This window comes from Cebus imitator, unplaced genomic scaffold (genome assembly GCF_001604975.1).
Source record: "Cebus imitator isolate Cc_AM_T3 unplaced genomic scaffold, Cebus_imitator-1.0 Scaffold150, whole genome shotgun sequence".
NCBI lineage: Eukaryota > Metazoa > Chordata > Mammalia > Primates > Cebidae > Cebus > Cebus imitator.
This window is the reverse complement of record NW_016107465.1, coordinates 2398286-2405424: the sequence shown is the minus strand read 5'-3', so window position 1 is coordinate 2405424 and position 7139 is coordinate 2398286. Positions and strand designations below refer to the sequence as shown.

At 42.6% G+C, this 7139-nt stretch overlaps 1 pseudogene; it reads left to right on the top strand.

Moving 5' to 3' along the window:
- Positions 1–675: 675 nt before the first annotated feature.
- Positions 676–1875, top strand: LOC108314347 (annotated as a pseudogene).
- The last annotated feature ends 5264 nt before the right edge of the window (positions 1876–7139 follow it).

The window sequence follows — 7139 nt, the reverse complement described above, 5'->3', positions numbered from 1 at the left end:
TGGATCACAAGGTCAAGAGTTCGAGACTAGCCTGGCCAAGATGGTGAAACCCCGTCTCTACTAAAAAAACAAAAATTAGCTGGGTGCAGTGGCACACGCCTGTAATCCCAGCTACTCGGGAGGCTGAGGCAGGAGAATTGCTTGAACCCGCGAGGCAGAGGTTGCAGTGAGCCGAGATCACACCATTGCACTCCAGCCTGGGTAACAGAGTGAGACTCCATCTCAAAAAAAAGAAAGAAAGAAAGAAAGTTCTAGAACAAGTACGTTTGTGTTGATTTTGGTTATGGGATGGCCAATTTCATTTTTACTGTTTTCTGAGATGGGGTGCATGAATCCTCTTTGTCTTGACACCAATATGAAACTTTTGACCTTTTCATTTTGAATAGGGCCCAAAAAGGGATTTAGTTATCTATCATCCAGTTTTACATTATTCAGAGTGCTCTGTGAAACAGAAAGACTTTAAGGCCCAGGTCCTATTTTTTTCTCCTTTTTTTGAGATGAAAAAAGAGTTTATTATAAACGTTTTGGGCTACCCCAAGATCCAGCCTTACCTGAAGTCTGCCAGTCCATGTTAATTACTGTACCTATTATCCATTTATTGCCTCTCAGTTCCAAATTCATTCCTTATCTACTCTGTGAAAATGGAGCTGGGTCTTTTCAATATTGTTCCTGAGCATGGTAGTGGGGGCGGCGGGGGCGGCGGGGGCGGCGGGGGCAGCTGTGGAGGAGGTCGGCTCAGCCAGGCAGTTTGAGGAGCTGCTGTGCCTCAAAGCCAAGTCCCTCCTTGTGCTCCATGTCTGGGCACCAGATGAACGAAGTTATGGCAGAGTTGGCTAAAGAACATCCTCAAGTTTCATTTGCGAAGTTGGAAGCTGAAGGTGTTCCTGAAGTATTTGAAAAATATGAAATTAGCTCTGTTCCCACTTTTCTGTTTTTCAAGAATTCTCAGAAAATCGACTGATTAGTTGGTGCGCATGCCCCAGAGTTGACCAAAAAAGTTCAGCGGCTTGCCTCTAATGGCTCCTTCCCACCCAGCGCTAATGAACATCTTAAAGAACATCTCAACCTTCGCCTAAAGAAATTGACTCATGCTGCCCCTTGCATGTTGTTTATAAAAGGAACTCCTCAAGAACCGCACTTTGGTTTCAGCAAGCAGATGGTGGAAATTCTTCACAAACGTAATATTCAGTTTAGCAGTTTTGATATCTTCTCAGATGAAGAGGTTCGACAGGGGCTCAAAGCCATTTCCAATTGACCTACCTATCCTAAGCTCTACGTTTCTGGAACGCTCATAGGAGGACTTCATATAATTCAGGAGCTAGAAGCATCTGAAGAACTAGATACAATTTGTCCCAAAACTCCCAAGTTAAAGGAAAGCCTCAAAGTGCTGACAAATAAAGCTTCTGTGATGCTGTTTATGAAAGAAAACAAACAAGAAGCAAAATGTGGATTCGGCAAACAAATTCTGGAAATACTAAGTAGTACTGATGTTGAATATGAAACATATGATATATTGGAGGATGAAGAAGTGCGGCAAGGATTAAAAGCTTACTCAAATCGACCGATGTATCCTCAGCTGTATATGAAAGGGGAGCTGGTGGGAGGATTGGATATTGTGAAGGAACTGGAAGAAAATGGTGAATTGCTGCCTATACTGAGAGGAGAAAATTAATAAATCTTAAACTTGGTGCCCAACTATTGCAAGAAATATTTAATTACATTGGGAGCAGTTCACGATTTAGTCCTCAGAAATCGACTAGGAATAGAAAAATCCTGCTTACTTAGTTACATGTGTTGTGTATTTCACAATGTCGGGCTAAACAAATGTATGTTACATTTTTGTCCCACCAAAAATAGAATGCAATAAACATCTTCCATCTTATTAATGATAAAAAAAATTATTACTTTGCCTATTGCCATAATGTTAACCTGTATCAGTCATGAAACCTGGAGAGACACTACAGGGAGAAGCAACTTTTTCCCCCTAGTTCCAATGTGCACCTGAGGCGGGCTCCTGCTGCACAGACTGCTTCCCCAGGACCCAGGTCTGGGTTCCAGGTTCTGCTTAGCTTTTGAAAAATGCATGGACTTTTAAAGTATTGAAAAACTAGATACTTTTTATAAGATTAAACAAAATATTATAGTCTGATTTTGGCCTGTCTATGAGAATGGATATTCAATTCACTAGGAAGGCAAAATGGCCTCTTCAATTCCTCCCCAACCCCTGCTGGCTTATTTATTTATTTATTTATTTATTTATTTATTTATTTATTTATTATAAAGATGAGGTTTCATCATGATGGCCAGGCTAGCCTTGAACTCCTGACGTTAAAAAACATCACAATTCAGAAAATGTTTACACAGTCAATTGCCACACCTTTGATTCAAAGGCAAACCATTCTCTGTAATCTCTAGCATCTAGTGCTGAATGCACGTTAGAAAGTAACATGTCAACAAATAGTTCTGATGTGGTAAACTTTATTGTGAACCAACTTTGTCAGGTTCAAGGAAAAGCAAGCCTTTGATTTAACAGATTATTTCAGATTGTATTTATAAACACCACCAACAAAAAGGATACCGTCTTAGTAAATTCCTTGCCATTCCACTGTGAAAATTTTAATGATGGCATCAAATTAATTAACTTCTGTGGATTTCATCAAACTGTGTCATAGCTTACATTATTCCTGGAAGAACTGTTGAATCCCCATCTCATGGAAGCATGAGAAAAAAAGTGTAACATCATCTGTGCCTATCTCATTGCAGATTTGTGGCCAACATGCCATTTTGCAGTACAAATTAAGCAATTCTTTTATTCATTAAAATCTTGTCAAAACTGGTAACTGTTGTAATCTTCCAAACAGTCTTTGTGTGAGCAACACGGCTGTTTATTCATCTGGGTGCAGGTGGGCTAAGGCCGAAAAGGGCATTAGCAAAGGCCTCTGGGTTAGGAGTTGGTTTTATAGGTTTGGGTAGTTTTTTGGGGGGGCAAGGGTGTTGCAGAGTAAGATCAGTTACAGTGGTGGGGGTAGGGGGCAAGGGGTATACATGACCACAAGTTCAGTTACAATGGCAGGGTTGGGTGAGAGGTATTTACATTGTCATAAGAACAGTTAAGGTGGCAGGGTTGGGTGAGGGGCTTGTCCAGGGAAGCGATCAGGGACATTGGCGAACACAGGCAGGACGTGGGAGACATCAGCCGAGGCAAGCAGGACTTCAGACTTTCAGGCTCCCGGCTTGCATATGGAGACCTGACAGTAACTGTGATGACTGACCTCTGGTTTAGTCTGTTTTGTGCTGTTATAACAGAATTCATGAGACTGGATAATTTATAATAGACAGAAATTTATTGGCTTACAGTTTTGAATGCTAGGAAGTTCAAGATCATGGGGCCAGCATCTTGCAAGGGCCTTCTTGCTGCGTCATCCCATGAGGGAAAGGCAAAGGGAGGATGCAAGAGAGCAGGAGAATGAGTTCACAGCACCAGCCTTTTTATAATTGGCATCAATCAATTCATGAGGTTGGAGCCCTCATGACCAAAACACCTCCAATTGGCCCCACTTTCCAACAGAGTTGCATCATTAGGGATTAAGCTTCCAACACATGAACTCTGGGGGACACATTTAAACCACAGCAATCTCCAAGGAGGAAAACATGAGGACTAATGGCAAGGGTGATGGCAATGGTGGTGGTGGTGGTGGTGATTGTGGACAACTCATTAGAAAAGTGTAGATGTTCTTCCATTTACCATGGGATTATGTCCTGCTAAACCCATATTTAGCATTGAAATTGAAAATGCCTTAAGGCCGGGCGCGGTGGCTCAAGCCTGTAATCCCAGCACTTTGGGAGGCCGAGGCGGGTGGATCACGAGGTCAAGAGATCAAGACCATCCTGGTCAACATGGTGAAACCCCCTCTCTACTAAAAATACAAAAAATCAGCTGGGCATGGTGGCGCGTGCCTGTAGTCCCAGCTACTCAGGAGGCTGAGGCAGGAGAATTGCCTGAACCCAGGAGGCGGAGGTTGCGGTGAGCCGAGATTGCGCCATTGCACTCCAGCCTGGGTAACAAGAGCGAAACTCTGTCTGAAAAAAAAAAAAAAAAAGAAAATGCCTTAAGTCAAAAATGCATTTAATGTACCAACCTGCTGAACATTATACTTTAGCTTAGCCTAACTTAAATGTGCTTAGAACACTTATTACATTAGTCTACAATGGAGCAAAATCATTGAACACAAAGGTTATTTTATAATAAAGTGTTGAATCTCTCATGAAATTTACTGAATATTGTACTGAAAGTGAAAAACAGAATGGTTGGGCCAGGCATGGTGGCTCATGCCTATAATCCCATCAATCTGGGAGGCTGAGGCAGGCAGATTGCTTGAGCTCAGGAGCTTGAGACCAGCTTGGGCAACATGGAGAAACCTCGTCTCTACAAAAAATACAAAAGTTAGCTGGGCATGGTGGCATGCACCTGTAGTTCCAGCTACTCTGGAGGCTGAGGTGGGAGGATCACTTGAGCCCAGGAGGCCAAGGCTGCAGTGAGTGCAGTGAATCATAATCACGCCACTGTACTTGAGCTGGGGTGACAGAGCAAAACCCTGTCTCAAAAAAGGACAAAAACAAAAAGCACCAGAATGATTGTATGGGTACTCAAAGTATGGTTTCTACTGAATGCATATCACTGTTCTACTTTAATAAAGCCAAAATTTGTACATCAAATTAACATAAATCAAGAACTATCTATCTGCATAGTGAATGGATGAAATCTACTGCAGCTTAAGATGCTACTGTGGTGTGGTGCAGTGGTCACACCTGTAATCCTGGCACTTTTGGAGACTGAGGTGGGTGGGTCTCCTGAGCTGAGGAGTTCAAATCAACTAGGGCAACATGGCTAATATGGTTTGGCTGGGTCCCCACTCAAATTTTATCTTGAATTTTAATCCTCATAATCTCCATGTGTTATGGGAGGGACCTGTTGAGAAGTATTAATAATTGAATCTTGGGAACGGTTTCCCCCATGTTGTTCTAGTAATAGTGAGTTCTCCTGATATCTGACGGTTTTATAAACATCTGGCATTTCCCCTGCTTGTACTCATTCTCTCTCCTGCCACCCTGTGAAGAGGTGTCTTCTGCCATGATTATAAGTTTCCTGGAGTTTCCCCAGCCATACAGAACTGTGAGTCAATTAAACCTTTTTTCTTTATAAATTGCCCAGTCCTGGGTGTTTCTTCATAGCAGCCTAAGAATGAACTAACATAATGGCAAAACCCTGTCCCTATAAAAAATACGAACATTAGTTGGGTGTGGTGGCATGTACCTGTAGTCCCAGCTACTTGGGAGGCTGAGGCAGGAGAATTGTTTGAGCCTGAGAGGTGGAGGTTGTAGTTAGCTGAGATTGAGACATTGTACTCCACCCTGGATGACAGAGTGAGACTCTGTTTCCAAAAAAAAAAAAAGAAAAAGCTACAAACACCATTGAGTTGCCATCAATAAGACATTAAATTGTGTGCATTGTTTTTTGTTATTGTGGTGGTTTTTTGTTTTTTTGTTTTTTTGGAGACAGGGTCTTGCTCTGTCATCCAGGCTGGAGTGCAGTGGCTGCCTGCAGCCTACCTCCTGGGTTCAAGCGATTCTGGTGCCTCAGCCACCTTAGTAGCCACCATGGTCAGCTAATTTTCATATTTTTTTAGAAGAGACAGGGTGGTCTTAAACTCCTGACCTCATGTGATCTGCCCAACTTGGCCTCCCAAAATGCTAGGATTACAGGTGTGAGCCACTGTGTCCAGCCAACATTTACTTGTTTGTAAAAATCCAAATGCTGACATTGTCCAGGAAAATCTAACAAGTTCATTTATAATTGCTACGAGGGTGAATTGCTTATCTTTGTTTAATATAACATTTTTATTTGCCTCAGTGCTTTATAATTCCACATTCCTATTAACAATTTACACACAAGTGAAAATGGTGAAACTCTCAATCTCTGATTTTTATCCCCTATTTTTCCACTTTCAATTATATACTTAGGTACTTTTTGACCCCATGAGAAAAAAATATTGAACATTCAGAACTACCACTAACAGGAACATGAGAGGTTTGTTTGTCAGTTTTGAGAATGAAATGTTTCCCATTACAGTGGATTCTTTTTTTTTTTCCTTTTGAGATAGGGTCTTGCTCTGTCACTCAGGCTGCAGTGCGGTGGTGTGATTGCTCACTGCAATCTTGACCTTCTGGCCTCAAGCCATCCTCCTGCCTCAGCCTCCCCAGTAGCTAGGACCACAGGTACATGCCTCCAAGCCTGGCTAATTTTTTTTTTTTTGAGACAGAGTCTTACTCTGTCGCCAGGCGCCAGGCTGGAGTGCGGTGGAGCGATCTTGGCTCACTGCAATCTCCGCCTCCTGGGTTCAAGCAATTCTCCTGCCTCAGCCTCCTGAGTAGTTGTAATTATAGGCATGTGCCACCATGCCCAGATAATTTTTGTTTTTAAAAGAAACTGGGATTTGCCATGTTGGCCAGGCTGGTCTTGAACTCCTGACCTCAAGTGATTCACCCACCTCAGCCTCCAGAGTACTGGGATTACAAGCATGAGCCACTGTACCTGGCCAGAACTCTTAAAACTCAAAAAGAAGAAAGTGAACAACCTGATGATTTTTTTTTTTTTTTTTTAGATACGGTCTTGTTCTGTTGCTTAGGCTGAAGTGCAGTGGCACAATCATGGCTCACTGTAGCCTTGATCTCCCAGGCTCAAGTGATCTTTCTACACCAGCCTCCCAAGTAGCTGGAATTACAGGCACGTATCACCCATGCCCAGCTAATTTTTAAAATATTTTCTGTAGATATAGGGTCTCACTGTGTTGCCCAGGCTGTTTTGAATTCCTGGGCTCAAACAATCCTCCCACCTTGGCTTCCCGAAGTGCTGGGACGAGCCACTGCACCTGGTCCCTGATTTTTGCAATGAGCAAAAGGCCTGAACAGACACTTCACCAAAGACGATATACAGATGGCAAATAAGCATATGAAAAGATGCTCCACATCATATGTCATCAGAGAAATGCAAATGACCACTATACGCCTATTGGAAGAGCCCAAATCCAGAACACTGACCACACCAAGTGCTGGCAAGGATGTGCAGCATTAGGAGTTCT